General features: G+C 40.4%; 1 protein-coding gene across 6 annotated transcripts in view, besides 1 other annotated feature; it reads right to left on the bottom strand.

The window, feature by feature from the left end:
- Positions 1-14,851, bottom strand: part of tai (taiman) — an 83,434-nt gene that overhangs the window by 16,623 nt on the left and 51,960 nt on the right. The window lies entirely within an intron of this gene.
- Positions 10,841-14,851: part of a mobile genetic element that runs on past the window's edge.

Genomic DNA, 14,851 nt, shown 5'->3' with positions numbered 1-14,851 from the left:
TAATTTAAAGCAATATCACATTTATATTAGACTGTTCATTAAATATACTATTTTTATTTAAAAAAAAAATGTATGATAACATATTAAATTTTATACTTAATTTATTATTTCTATTAAAATGTAAGTTTTCACAACAATTGCGATGTTGCGGTTTCACTTTGGAATCTCAACTTTTTGCACAGATAGCATTCCATTGGCTTTCTCCGAAAAATGACTATTTTCCGGTGGAATGTGACGTCTTCAGTTTGCACAATGTTAGCCACTTCAATGGATGTTGAGATGTGTTACTTGTTTCCCGCACAAACTTAATCATTTGTTAGCCGGAATTTTAGCTAGCATTTCGGTGAAGGGAGGTAGGCTTTGGGTTACCACCGCAACGTGAGTCAAATTAATGTTGTCAGCTGGTTTAGAACCCGGACTTGAACTGGTCATCATGGCCATTACTCTTGGTGTCGTGTCCCCTTCGCACTGAACATTTTTATTTGGGCTCTTTCATGTCAGTTTTCATTTGGCTAAATGATTAATTGTTTGTTTTACTCTCTTAAAATGCGGAATAAATTACATTTTTGCCAATCTGTGTTGTCGCTTGACGAACCGTTGCGCCAGGAAACGTATATATGAATTGTCGGAAATATGTTTAATCCAAAAAACAAGCAAGCTCATCAATCCGATTGCAGCAAACTATGTATCTGTATTCCCGCTTTCATGGACCTCATTTGCCACTGAGACTCACCCAACCAGTTGAGCGTAAAACCTTCAGTCCAAATTGAGGACCACCGCGGTGGTGCAGTAACTCCACTTTTTTTTAATTACATTATATGCATAATGAAGAGAACCCCAGAGATTGGGGAGCGGGCAAGAACTGAGAACTGCAACCAAATAATTACAGGCAACTGGACATGATGGGGAGATGTAATCAGCGCAGAGAACGAAAAACTAGGAAAAACACAGGCATAATAAGGTAGCTACGGCAGTCAGTGTTTACTTACTATACTTACACTTACTATATCTATCTACTATGAAAAAATATAGCTAAAATATATTATTTTAAAACATGTTCTTGAAACTGATCAACATTTGATTACTGTTTCTTATCATGGTTAAAACTAGCATACAAGTTTTGAAAAGATAGTAAAAGAGCAATATAATACTACTTTATCAACAACTTGAATTACTATATTCTACTTAAGATAAGCAGACTAGCAGATTAGTATTATTTTATTTTTTTTTTTAATTACTTAATTCCTCGTTGATTTACACAAGCTTAAACTACATGTTTGAGGGTATACCGGTGTGTGGGTGAGCTGTGATGTGCCAACAAAACCGCTTACCAGATACCCTGTCCCCTTTCTTCCGCCGCTGCTTCCGAGCGATATAATTGTGCGAATTCTTTGCACTGCTGCTTCTGTTCGCTGTTGGCTATTTTGACAGGGCGACACTTAAATGTGGCAGCCCGCTATGATCATAATCATCCACATCGGGCGCATTCCCATCCAATGCTCTATCGCTGCCGCTCGCCCTGCCACACAGGGCGTATGATTGACGCGCTTAATTAAGGCAGCCAGAAAAGAGCGAAACAGAGGCGAGTAGCGTAAATTAATGAAATTACAATTAATGCAGTAAGTCAGTTGACTTATTCGCGCTGTTTGCGTTGCTTTTTTTCAGTTCCTCTTCTTATTTTTTCGTTTTTCTTTTTTTCTTTTTTTTTTGCTCTTGTTGGGCTTATCAATTTGCACTTTGCCGCTTGGGCTTTCAATCTGCCTCTGTGTTTTGCTATTTTCGCCATTTTATCGTCATGAGTCTCGGGGAGACGCATCGTATTTATAGACAAACAGCCAAATATATGCAAAATCCACAGTGTGAGAGGCTGGCCAAAAGAGACAGAAAGACACAATACTTTCGCCCCAAAGGAAAACAAACAATGTGCCTTAAAATGACAATCGACGGCATTTGTTTGATCATCGGAAAATTGAGTGGTTGGGATAATACAGATTTTAATGGTGCGTCTGATTGCAAAGTGAATTTGCGGCAATTTATCGGGGAGAAAAAACTACATACATATGTACTTATTTCGTTTAGTAAAAGCAAAAAATTTAAAAACTTACATTTATTAAACTTAAGAATATATTGTATTATATCGCTTAATTGTTTTTTTTTTAATAAAATAAGGCAAGACGAACTGACTCAATAAATTACGTAATGGTGAAATAAATGCGTTTTATCACCGCTGTCAATAAAATTCCACTGAATTCATATAACAACCTGTCAGCAGCAATGATTCCGCGAATGTTCTGGTAACGATTGCTCCCTTCTGCTGCTTTTAAACTCTTTGATGATGAATTTGCATACCAATGGAGACATAAGCCCACTGGCAAGGTCGTTCCATTTCACATGAATCACAGCTCTCTCGACTGTTGGCCAACAAAATGCAGACTCTATATACAGAGAAAACAAATTACTCATTACATTTAATGTTGATCATTATGTCAGCCAGAGTTTTGGAACTTGGTTTCAGCTTTTTGAAGCTTTCGTTTACACCTATGCGAGAGCTTAGACAAATTGAGTCACGACTCACGTGATGATGATTGTTATGGAGAGTGTGCTGTGTAATTCAAAATCGCATCACTCATACGCACCGTATACGAATGCCATGAAGCCGGGGAAGCGAAGAAAGTGCAAAACGTAGCTCGGGGGCAAAGCTCAAAAAATTGTTTTGATTTTTTTTTTGGGTTTTTGGAGGTATACGTGATGTTTGGCCTGTCGGCTCAAACTTGGAATTTGGAATTCAAAGAGGAATATACTAAAATAAAAAAAAAGTACAGCGAGCAAGTGAATTTTTGGCTGAAAAGTGGGGAGGATCGTTTTAAAAATTTACCAATTATTTCATATAAGTGATCTCATCCTGGGATATTTTCTATTTGTTTGTAATCTCATTTACCTGACTCACATTTTAATTCACTTCCGCATACTGCGCAGTATCCTTGACATCAATTGCAAATTGATATCACCCTCAAAAACAAATACAATTTGTAAATATTTTTTTTTTTCGGTTTATTTGTGCATGCGGAATGGAGTTTCTATGGAATTTAAGTGGCAGCTTGCTCACAAATGCTGATTCATTCTGACTAACCCAAATGTGCGGGTTGACTTTCGAGGTAAGGTTATCATATTTTGGGAATTCCCGAAGGACAGATGACAGATATGTGCAGTTTTCCTGCATTTAAGGTGTTTATTTCTGATCGAGTGTTTTAGTGTATATTCACTAAAATAAGTGAGCACATGTTTAGCCCACAAGTAACTTTAGTTAAACTCGTCTTTCATTTTTTTTTTTTTTGTTGCCAGAGCTTTTCTTGACTGGTCTCAGCTGTGTGCGCTGCCTTGTTCGCCATAACCAGAGACCTGTGCACTTGTTTAAGCCAAGTTAACTAAGTCTAGTCTGGTCTAGCTGACTTCCCCACCGCGTCTCGTACACCACGAAAGCCCCATTTGCTCAGCTGCTGCTGCTGTGTTTTTCAGACTTCTGTGTGGGTAAGCCTGCATTTTTAGCAAACTAATTGTGTGAATGGTGTGTGAATAAAACATATGTTCGCTCGGTTCGGATCTCTCCGCTCGGAGAGACACAATGCTCTCAGTCTGAGTCTGTTTGTGGGTCGCTCTCGGCTACAGTCATTGCTACAAATAATAAAGTGGGTCATGGATGAAAGAAAAAGCGTTTTATAAAGTGGGTCATGAATTTTGTTTCACTCACGTTCAAGTGTATTTCGATTGCCGCTCGCCGTTGTTGTTGTTATTACTGCGGCTGCTTGCTGATTTTTTTTATATATTTTTCTCTATATACACTTTGTTGATATTTGATAAATTGTATGATTCAGGTTTCCGCTGGTAGTCTATTTCGCTTGGGAGCAGCTTAAATTTATTTCCACAATATTTTTGAACTTGAAAACAAAGTTGCGGAATATAAATTAAGTGCCCAATTAGGATATAAAAATGTTGGAAAAATGTATATTCTTTTTTCAAGACTATATGCAATTCCGTTTGTTATTATTATTTTCGACTTAATGAATCAGTTTCAATCGAGCGAGTCAATTAATTGGCATTGATTTATGTGACACATACTTAAATTATTTTTATTTATTTTTTATTATGTCTTTCGCTTGTGCGTTTAGCCACTTTAATTGCCCCATCAAAGAGCGAGACGAGAAAGGGGGGCGGCGAAAGACTCGTGCCATCTGCTACACTTTCACTGACTAATTGCCAATTCAGGCATTGACAGTTTTCACTTTCCATTGAACGGCGTCAAAATAACACTGCTAAATAACTTTGTGAAAGGCGGAGGCCCATTTGTGCAATTAAAAAATAGTTGTCAAATTGAACGGTTTGTGAAATTATGGTGGCACACGAATTTACAAAGAAATTAATTTAGATTATTATTATACACAGAGGCGTTAATAAGAATCGAATTTAACTTAAATTATTTTATAGTTGCAAACCATTACTATTTTGCATACCTAAGAGAAATTCCCATTCCACAGAGAGTACATAATTCTCAACAAATTCATCGTTTTAATAGAATACCAATCAAATAGTCGCTATAATAGCTAAAATTGCTACCATTTCGAAGAGCCCCATTTCCCCAGGCCAGTAATCACCATTTAACTTGCCAGGCAATTTATTTGATCTGAGTGAACCAGAACGGGGCTCTATTATATCAGAACTGTAACTGAATGATTCAATAGACAGTAACTACGGCAAAAACATGGATGATAACATCTAATGAGCGACCGGCCAAACGGCTATGCAATCGGCGGCCTTCCTCCACCATAGGCAACCCACCTCTACATATTTATATGTATGTATGTATATATGTACATACTTCCCCCATCCGAACCGACCTTATAGACCAGAAGTCTCTCTTTCCGGCACTTTTTGTAATGCCCCGCTCTGAGTCTCGCATTTCGAGTGTTTCACCTGCCGACTGAATGCACTCTTCGCAGTTGTTGCTGCTGTTTTTTTTTTTGTTTTTTTTTGCCGTCTATGTCGGCGAAATAATGTCAGTGGGTCAGAGTCGATTTAGCATTTTGCTGTTGTTGCTGTTGTTGTTGTTGTTCTCCCCACGCTGCACTTGTTTACGTTTTGTGGGTAAGGTTAGCTCATAAGCAGCTGAAACAGCTGTTTAAGCCCCAACTGCCTCACAGTCCTACTTAACAGAAGCTACATCAGTTGGCAATCAGTTGTATGTTGTATGTGGGGTGAAATCCCAAAGATTTCGATAGCATTCTGCATTCTGCGGTGGCATTGACCAAGTGCATTGCTGCACGTGCTGACATATGGGACATATGCACATAGATGATGCCATTCGGAGTAAACAGCGCATTTGTATGCAATCGTTTGGATCGGTGAAGTAAACAATTTTCGGCGGTATTCCAAAGATTTATGGCGCTTCGAATTGTGTTGATAAATTTATGCAGAATACTATCTTTAAAGAATTACTTTTTCTAGCACTTTTATAACTATCCAAGTGTGGCTTGGAAACGTTCCACACGTAGTTTTTTTTTTATCAAAAGGTGCCTTCATTTCAAGTTGTTAAATTCCATGATTCCATTCCATCATAAAGTCGAATATCTGATTGACTTATGAAGTGTCAAATAATTTAATTAAAACCTTCGACTGTCCTACAACTGCGAACGCACTTTATAATCGAATGTGTGTGCAAGTGTGCTTAATCTTTGAGCAATCTCTCAAGTTGATTTCCTCTACCTTGTTCGCTGCTGTCTTGGCTGCGTTTCAATGAAATCTCAGCCAGACTGCAAAAATTTAATTTATGAGTAAATAAAATATATAAAGCTAACCTTCGCAATGCCGTTGCTGTTGTTGTTTTTTCGACTTTTGTTGCTGGCTTTGCGCACTTTGCATTTTGTTTACATGTCGCAGGCAAGAGTTTCAACTACGTAGACTAAGTTGCACCGACACAGTGATGTTTTTCGGATACTTTCTCAGTTTTTTTTTTTGTCTAAGTATTTCCTCAGTTGCGTGCTACTTTGATTCGCGTGCATTACTCACCTGTAATCAGAGGGAGAAAGATGCGATTAGCACATGTGGAAAAGGGTTGATAAAACTGCGAGATAAGCCAGATTAGGGTTTGAATTAATATAAAACTGTAGAGGGTTCAGGGTTGGGAATTAAAACACTTCGTTGCAAGGTGCATTATGTTATTGGATTCGATTCATATTATTAATGTGTTGAGGAAGGCCAAGGCATAAGTAATTCTGTATATATATATCCAGTTTTTTCGCGCACAACAACTTTACAGAGTATCTGATAGATTGATTCTATATCGTGTTACTCTATTTTCTGTCATTTGGCCCAATCATTAAAGCTACTTTGCCCCTCTGGCTGTCTGGCATTCCACTACATTTCCGCTCATAGATAGGCCTAGTCATAGTCCTAGTTCAGGACCTAAATCTGGACTTGGGAATGGGTGGATTTGAGCTCGTGTGTTTCTTTGTCCTTTGGCTGATGGGGTGCTTGTGATTTTTCTACCGGATTACAATTGTTTACACACACGACTGAACATTGTCACAGTTTCCACGACGGCGACGGCTGCAATTGTTCCACGAGGCAAGCGCCCCGCGCCGCGCTTTTCCAACCCATCTCCACGGGCCCCACATTTTAGCCATGTAGCATATCCTTTTAAGCCCCCTCGTGTAATTGTGCGTCTTCATGTGACAAACTCTGGCAACTCTGACGTTGCCTTCGTTTGTTGTTTGCACAAAAGTATAAGTTTACAGCGGCAAAAACTGTTTTGCATGCAGGTCGTTGTGTGTGTGTGTGTGTGTGTGTGTGCTGCCACTTTGTCTAACATTTCACTCTATATGCCAGCCACGCCCCCTATACTCGTATATCCTCCGCCCACCGCAATTGCCCGGCGTTTTGTATGCTTTTCACTTTACGTTGCCAGTCAGCAAGAATTTTATTCCATTTTTCTCTTCCTTTCCACGTTTTTCCACATATACATATATACATATGTATTTTTTTTTTCGCCTATCCTGCGCTCAGTATTTTTCCAGAGTTTTTCCAATTTTCCGCTCATGCGACTTCCTGCTGTGTCTGTTTGCCTTGCTGACCGATAATGGTAGGCGAGAATGGCGGAGGATGAGATGGTACAGTATGGTATGGTATGGTATGGTATGTGGGTACTCCCATTATCAGTTGAGCTCCGGTTTTATCCGCAAAAAACACACTGCTGGCACGAACAAAATCTCGTATTGGTTTCACAGTTTCTGACAGTTGTTTGACTTGATGGCTGTGGCAGGTGCAATAAGTCCAGTTATTGAAGAGCCTTTCATATTGTGGCAGGTCTTCTATTTGCTTGGACGGAGTTCTGATGGCACTGGAATGTGGATTGGGGCGTTTGAAATTGAATTCACTCGGACAGCTCGAGTTGGGGCTTGTAAACAATTACATGAAAGTCAGAAAGAGTCAAGGGCTACAAATAAGGATGTTAACAATTGAAACTTTATACGTCAAAAGGAGTGAGGTCTGAATTGATTCAAGTTATTGGTTAAATAAATAAAATATAGAACGATTCGCTTTCTGAAATTGAAATTGCGATGATGTGGTCATAGATTTATAATTGAATAATAAAAAGTAATGATATCTAAAATATTCAAAAACTTGAAAAAAAATTTATGAAATTTAAATTTTTAAGTAGGCAATATTCAAGTACAAGCCAAGTTAAAAATGCCGTGTCAAATTATTGGATTTCGGTCATTTTAAAACGTACAGCATAATTAATTCCGGTTCTTTCAGCTCGACAGACATGAGCAATAAAAATCACTTCATTTTTTTACTGCAACTTTCTGGACGGGCCATCATTACCATATTCTCTTTCTGGCCGCGAATCCTTAACCCTTATCCAACGCTCGCCGCTCAGTCGGCTGTCACAGTTTGACAGCAACTGGCATTGACGCCGTCGCTCAGATTGCATTCGCAGGTTTGCCGCTCCGTTGTTTGCATTTGTGTTGGTATTTGTGTTGCGTTGTTGTGCTCATGCAAATTTAATTAAATGGATTTCTTCTCCGGCTCCAAAACCCTCCTCCTCTACACCACCCTCCCCCCCACCCAACCTTTCCCCCTTCCCCACACAGCTCACTCTTTAATTCATTCCATTTCTGTTTTGTTTGTAAGCCGAGCAGCGGAGCAGCCAGCAAGTAATTAAGTTGGACAGAGCTCGCATCCTAGGGCCGTGCCACACAACGCCCCTCGTTTCGCCACCGACCTTTTCACACACTATTCATCCAACTGGATCTGTGGAAAAGTCTTAAATCTTTTTGATACTTATTTTCGGTGTGTTTGTTGTTGTTGAAATTTAATTATGATCGGATTGCCAGTTTCGTGAAAACTGCCCATGTTCATTTACAGCCCACCTGACTGAGCAAGATTTACAGAGAAAAGGGGGAAACCACAAAGGTAAATATTATGAAAGCAGCATGATTCACAAAGTAAATAGAAGTTGGGAAAATTTAATAATATATATTTCTATTATAGGAAAAACAACATAAGTGAGCCTCAAACAGCACAATTCCAAGCACATATACTTTTATTTCAAGCTATTCTCTAAATTAGCATATAAAATGAAAAAAGAGATATGACTTAATTACTCATAGTTCTCATTATCTCTATTAATATAAAAAGCTTAAATTTGTTGGGATACACTGAGAGAAACTCGCACAGAAGCACACCCTGTATGGGCTGGCACGCCTGTCCGTCAATGGTAATTCGATATTGCGCCGGTTTTAAAAATTCTCTTTTTCTCTGCCCTGCGATGTGTGTGTGTGTGTGTGTAGCTGCCAAATTAATTACAGAGCGCTGCACCAACGCACAGAGAGCACTGAGAGAAAAAAAGGGTAGGGGCAGCAGGGCAGTGGCAGTACCAACGGGGGAAGTGGGTGGGCGGTTGTAGTACAAACAAACAGAGCCGGCTGAGATTTTTTATTCTACCTTTTTGTTTTTTTTTTATTTTTATTTTTTGTATGCAGAGAGCGTCCCCCTTTTAACCCTTTAGTCCCCCGCCCGTTAACCCTTTACCGACCGACTGCGAGGCAGCTATAAACTGGCTGTTGGCTGCGGCTTTTTGTTTCCAAACTGGATTTACCTGAGGTAAGTTGAGGTGAGGCGAGTTGTCTGCCTCGTTTGCTGTACTCTTTAGCTGTAGGTTTGTAGGTCTATTACGGTGCTCTCTCTCCAGGTTTTTTATTTCGCTTTTTGCTGTTTTTTTTTTTTTAGCAGCTACCTCCGCTTTTTAGCCCGACGTCCTTTGTTTGCAGTGAGCCCTTTTGTCTACCGGTTCCAAAGGCCATCGTCGCTGTCGATCAGCGATTACAATGCCGGCGGAAAAGCGAGGACACCGGGGAGGGATCTCAATCTTAAAGATAGTTCCTGGTCACCTCACTCCACAGCTATCGATAACTGTGCCAAGGGGATTTCCAGCTTAAATGCTCACAAATCACGAGTCGTTATAGAAATTCGGCAATTATGATTAATGAATTATAAAATATCTCAGCGAATTATATAGGCTAAATTGCTTCGCTATCTAAGCAGTTTTAGGGTTTAGACACAGATTATTTTTTTGCTTCCGCTTAAACAATGCAAATATGAGTCAATAGCTAATTTAAGTATCTTAAAGATATTTGATGCGTAAAATTTAATTGCAATGCAGTATAAAATAATAAAAACCTTCATGCATTTTTAAATGTATCTAGTTTTTATTGAAGCTATATTATGAGACGGTTTCGTAACAATTTCAATATGATTAACCACTCAGAAAGCCAATTTATCGTAATTTGCTACGACAATTGTCGTTGCCAGTTTTTTTGTTTTTGTTTTTTGTTTTTGCTACCCATAAAAGTCGAGTTCTGTTCCGCTTCTCCAGCAAACAAACCGGTGCGTAATTTGTTGTAATGCTTTTGGTTATTTTTCTAATGGGGAAGCACACCCACGGCTCCCCTCCCTTATCATCGTACTATCCAATTACAAGCGTCTGAACAACGACGCCATCATAATTTCGAGCTCAAGCTTCGAGCGAATCGAAAGCTTAGCTTCAGATACAGATACAGATACCCATTCCGAATCAGAATCGGCCATTTTTTACCTGGCTTCTCTGGCTTTCTGTTTTCTTTTCTGTGCCCGGTGTGTGTTCTGGTTTCGTATCGTTTTATTCTTTTGCAGAGCGCAACACGAAATTAAATGCGCAGTAAATTACGCAATTTTATGCTTCGTTAGGTTCGCTTTTTTTCCGATTCACCACGGCAATGGGCAGAGAATTGCTGGAAAATGCGAAGAAAGTAGTCAGAAGGAAGGAAGAACGGGCGACAGCAACAAGTTTTGACAGATCCCGAGCGGTGTTACTTTCCTTCTTCGGGTTTTTTTTTCTTCTTCATTTTTTGCGCAAATTTATTATTCGCACTTGAGGGTTGAAAAGTTCTTTGTGGCTACATACATACATGCATACATATATATGTAGCAAATATATATAGTAAGCAGTATATAATGCCATAGCCCTACCCCAATGCAATGCAACATGATGCATTCAGCCTGCGGCAGCTGCAGTGGCAAAGACTTGCATAACAAATTCTCAATTGTGCAACAGACCCTCTCTTTCATTTCTTCTTTAATGAAAAGTTGTCCGGCTGGTGCTTTGTGCTTGGCCTGCGGTGATATTGCGGAAATATGTCACCGCTAAGTGCACTGGCCAAAATAAGTAACACATGTTGTTGCATAATGTTGCATTCCACTAACTCATACGATCCATGCAATAAGTGAAGTTAACATCTACAATGACCGGCATTCCACAGTCTTCGGGTGGAGACGTGTTTCTTTCAAGCTACGAATAGCAAGTTCTAAAAACTACAACAGTATAGTGAAAGTTAAACACAAAGTGTAAAGTGCAGTTTGCACAACTAACAATTATTGACTATAGTAATTATTTACTAAAATAAATAATTATTCCATATTGTTCTGGTAATTGTTATATGTGGACTTAGAACAATGAATCAAAACGACATACGTTCTCAGCGACAATGTGAACAAGACGAGCGTCGGCTCTCTTTACAACGCAACAATGCATACTTTTCTTTCGTCTCACCGCAAATCGGTGATCGAGCACCCTCACCTTCAACTAACTCGAAACTTTTGCCCTCAGCGAACGACAGACCGCGTTCTTGCTCTCCCTCTCTGCCTGCTTCGGCTCACAAGTCGTGGAGCGAAGAGACCGCCTCTCCTACCCCGCTCCTCTCGCAGCGCCAAACGACCGTCCCGGGTAACTGTAACACTGCAATAACGAGTGCAGTGACCTCACTGGCAACTGCCACAACATCAACTTCGTCAGCGGCCCAACTAATTATCGCTGTGCCAGCTGTAAATAATTCAGCAGCACTGACCGTTTGCAACAACAATAATGCACGTAAAGAAGAATCAAAACAAAAGCAGAAGTCGATTTCGACTGTGCAGACTGGCATGGATCGCTACATCCAAATCAAGAGAAAGCTCAGCCCTCAAAACAATAAGGCAGGTAATCAACCCAAAATCAATCGAACCAACAACGGCAATGAAAACTCTGCAGTAAATAATTCAAACCGATATGCTATCTTGGCTGATTCTGCGACCGAACAACCCAACGAAAAAACGGTAGGGGAACCAAAAAAGACCAGGCCTCCACCAATTTTCATACGAGAACAAAGTACAAATGCACTTGTAAATAAACTCGTTGCTTTGATTGGTGACAGCAAGTTCCACATTATCCCACTTAAAAAAGGAAATATTCATGAAATAAAACTACAGATCCAAACAGAAGCAGACCACCGTATAGTGACTAAATACCTAAATGATGCTGGTAAAAACTACTACACATACCAATTAAAAAGTTGCAAAGGGCTACAGGTAGTACTTAAGGGCATTGAAGCAACAGTGACACCAGCTGAGATAATTGAGGCTCTGAAGGCCAAAAACTTTTCTGCAAAGACAGCTATTAATATTTTAAACAAAGACAAAGTTCCGCAGCCACTATTCAAAATAGAACTCGAACCAGAGCTCCAGGCACTAAAGAAAAACGAAGTGCACCCAATATACAATTTACAGTACTTGCTACATCGGAGGATCACCGTGGAGGAGCCGCACAAACGTATCAATCCAGTTCAATGTACTAATTGCCAAGAATACGGCCACACCAAGGCATACTGCACCCTTAAGTCCGTATGTGTTGTCTGTAGCGAACCTCATACTACCGCAAACTGCCCCAAAAACAAGGACGATAAGTCTGTGAAGAAATGCAGTAACTGCGGGGAAAAACATACTGCAAACTACAGAGGCTGTGTGGTGTACAAAGAATTGAAGAGCCGCCTAAACAAACGTATTGCCACAGCACATACATACAACAAAGTCAATTTCTACTCTCCGCAACCGACTTTTCAACCACCCCTAACTGTCCCAAGCACTACTCCAACAATTTCTTTCGCTAGCGCCCTAAAATCCGGACTAGAAGTGCCCGCCCCACCGACAAGAACTGCTCATTCCGAACATACACCGACAAACATCCAACAAACACAACAAAGTGGCATCGAAGCTATGATGCTATCCCTACAGCAAAGCATGAAAGACTTCATGACGTTCATGCAAAATACTTTGCAAGAGCTCATGAAAAACCAAAATATCCTGATTCAACTTCTTGTATCTTCAAAATCCCCATAATGGCTTCCCTACGGATATCTCTGTGGAACGCAAATGGCGTTTCACGGCATACACAAGAGCTCACACAGTTCATTTACGAAAAAAACATCGACGTAATGCTACTATCAGAAACGCACCTCACAAATAAAAACAATTTTCATATACCAGGATACTTGTTCTATGGTACAAATCATCCAGATGGTAAAGCTCATGGAGGCACTGGAATACTCATCAGAAATCGCATAAAACACCACCACTTAAACAATTTTGACAAAAACTACTTACAATCTACGTCCATAGCCTTAAAACTCAACAATGGTTCAACGACTCTAGCCGCAGTCTACTGCCCACCGCGCTTTCCAATCTCTGAGGATCAATTCATGGAATTCTTTAACACACTAGGTGACAGGTTCATCGCAGCGGGTGACTATAACGCCAAGCACACCCATTGGGGATCTCGACTTGTGTCGCCAAAGGGTAAGCAATTGTACAATGCGCTTACGAAGCCAGAAAACAAGCTAGACTATGTATCCCCGGGTAAGCCTACATACTGGCCAGCAGACCCAAGAAAAATCCCAGACCTGATCGATTTTGCAATTACTAAACATGTCCCCCGCAACATGGTCACCGCCGAAGCACTAGCAGATTTATCATCAGATCACTCACCTGTTTTTCTAAATATGCTAACTCGCCCCCACATCGTCGACCCACCGTATAGACTCACAAATTTTAGAACAAACTGGCCAAGGTATCAAAAGTATGTCTGTTCACACATAGAACTAACGACGGCATTATCTACAAAGGAGGATATAGACAAGTCAACGGAAACTCTTGAAAACATTTTAGTTTCGGCTGCAAAGGCTTCAACCCCGCCAGTGACGTATGCAAAACCAAACTACATCAAAACTAATCGCGAAATCGAGCGGCTGGTATTAGATAAACGACGCCTACGAAGGGATTGGCAGTCTAATAGATCACCAATTACTAAGCACATGCTTAAGATAGCCACACGCAGGCTTACCAATGCTCTCAAACAAGAGGAAAAAAACAGCCAACGTTCATATATCGAGCAACTCTCTCCCACCAGCACTAAGTACCCTCTTTGGAGAGCTCACAGAAACCTAAAGACTCCAATAGCGCCAATTATGCCACTCCGAAGTCCCTCTGGCACCTGGTTTCGAAGTGATGAAGAAAGAGCCAGTGCTTTCGCTGACCATTTACAAAATGTATTCCGACCAAATCCCTCTACCAACACATTTATTCTCCCTCCTTTAATAGCAGCCAATCTAGATCCTCAAGAACCCTTTGAATTCCGACCATGTGAACTAGCAAAGGTTATCAAAGAGCAACTGAACCCAAGAAAATCGCCTGGCTACGACCTAATAACTCCAAGAATGCTCATTGAACTCCCAAAGTGTGCTATTCTTCACATCTGCCTGTTGTTCAACGCAATCGCCAAGCTTGGATACTTCCCTCAAAAATGGAAAAAGTCGACCATAGTAATGATTCCAAAGCCAGGAAAAGATAAAACGCAGCCATCATCATATAGACCGATAAGCTTACTAACATGTCTTTCAAAGCTGTTTGAAAAAATGCTACTCCTTCGGATTAGCCCTCATCTTAGAATAAACAACACACTTCCAACACATCAATTTGGCTTTAGAGAAAAACATGGAACCATCGAACAGGTCAACCGAATCACGTCAGAAATTCGTACTGCTTTTGAACATCGAGAATACTGCACAGCCATTTTTCTAGACGTCGCGCAGGCATTTGACAGAGTGTGGCTCGATGGACTTTTGTTTAAAATAATCAAGCTGTTGCCCCAAAACACACATAAGCTACTGAAGTCATACCTATATAACAGAGTGTTTGCAATAAGATGCGATACAAGCACTTCACGCGATTGCGCAATCGAAGCTGGAGTGCCGCAAGGCAGTGTACTGGGTCCAATCTTATACACCCTGTATACGGCGGATTTCCCCATAGACTACAATCTAACAACCTCCACGTTCGCTGATGATACCGCGATACTCAGTCGCTCGAAATGCCCAATAAAAGCCACGGCACTCCTATCCCGACACTTAACATCTGTAGAACGATGGCTTGCCGACTGGAGAATTTCAAT

Source organism: Drosophila melanogaster, chromosome 2L (genome assembly GCF_000001215.4).
Source record: "Drosophila melanogaster chromosome 2L".
In the NCBI taxonomy this organism is placed as follows: Eukaryota; Metazoa; Arthropoda; class Insecta; order Diptera; family Drosophilidae; genus Drosophila; species Drosophila melanogaster.
Note: the sequence above shows the minus strand (reverse complement) of the source record. Positions and strands in the feature narration are given on the sequence as shown.